Source organism: Branchiostoma lanceolatum, chromosome 5 (genome assembly GCF_035083965.1).
Source record: "Branchiostoma lanceolatum isolate klBraLanc5 chromosome 5, klBraLanc5.hap2, whole genome shotgun sequence".
NCBI lineage: Eukaryota > Metazoa > Chordata > Leptocardii > Amphioxiformes > Branchiostomatidae > Branchiostoma > Branchiostoma lanceolatum.
Genome location: NC_089726.1, coordinates 9,586,412 through 9,587,760, shown reverse-complemented (window position 1 = coordinate 9,587,760; position 1,349 = coordinate 9,586,412). Strand labels below are relative to the sequence as shown.

The 1,349-nt window shown below is 42.8% G+C and overlaps 1 protein-coding gene across 1 annotated transcript in view; it reads left to right on the top strand.

Moving 5' to 3' along the window:
• LOC136434933 (mitochondrial carnitine/acylcarnitine carrier protein-like) overlaps positions 1 to 1,349 on the top strand; it is a 154,432-nt gene that overhangs the window by 125,329 nt on the left and 27,754 nt on the right. The gene's annotated exons all lie outside the window — the stretch shown is intronic.

Below are 1,349 nucleotides of genomic sequence, written 5' to 3'. Positions count from 1 at the left end.
TTTATCGTGGTCTGTTGTAGACACAGCACATTGACTGCCCACATAATAGTTTGTGGGACACTGAATAACTCATGCCGGCTTAGCAGTTGCTAAGTCACACTGTGTCCCGGTCCCACCTGCGGACAAAAAACCAAACAAACACACCTGTCAATACAGCACGACCCAGGACAGCCTCACAAAGGGTCTGACATCTCTGTATAATTCGTTCAAACACACAGTCAAGACTTGTGTACACACATAGAACTCTATTGCCTCACCTCACGCAAAGGTAGAGCCGTTGTGGTGCCGTGTATGTATGGATGATACACAAATAAACTCAGGGCTGGTGTTGAGTCAACAGTGCCTATTCTCACACGCACCGAGGACTACGTCACCTGTATAAATATCACGTATGAAAGCTCACCTGAAATTGAGACCTCCAGACAGGTACATTGATCCCTTCTTAAGGTGTACATTTGCCAGCTCAAAGCAGAGATGACCAATTGCAATCTGACAACCATTTTATCAGTCAGCTCTTTCTCCAAGTCCTCATATCACAGTCGGTGGGTGAGACCAGTCTGTCTGCATTTTGCCCTTGGACCCGTCGCCGAGTCTTTGATGTTCAGCGAGGCATGATTAACCCTTGTCCAACCGCGGCAGGTCCGACCCATTCACGACAAGTCACCATGACGGGAACAGTTGCTGGTACCGTTCATTGTTGCCTCCCACCACCACTCACAAACACTGACCCCTAAAGGCACAGTCAACACACAGGAAGGCCTGGCACCTGAGTTTGCTCGTTAAGTGATTTTTCTAGTCAGCAGAAATACAGACGACCAGAAAAATCGTTACCCGTAGACTCTTACAAAAGAACATTGTGTGCAAACGGCGGTCACTATGCAAACAGTCATTGAGGATTTTTGACGAGTTTTTGAACAGGTCATTCTTCTTGTTATCTCCCGGCGGGACATTGATTTCGGAGACGGTGTGTCAACAGGTTGGTATGTGCATAGTAATCAATAACGATGAAAGTTTACCCCAGGATTCTTCTTGATTCAGAAGCAAACATTCCTTGCAGTACAGATCACCTACTTGGCAACAAGTTAGAGATTCTGGTGATTAATATGTCCATTCATGTATTATTATTTATAATGCTGCTAAGAAAACTTGAAATCAGATTTAGAAGAAAAAAACTTTTATAAAAGTTTTTAGTTGTAACGTTAACTTTGTTTTTCTAGAATCAGACCACCAAGTTAAATAAAGTAAGAAGTTTTGAAGCACAGTATTGTATGCAATGTCAAAGTATCAAAAAGTTGGTTATCCTTTTACAATATCTCTGTCTTGCTAAATGACAACAAATAGTCATTTGG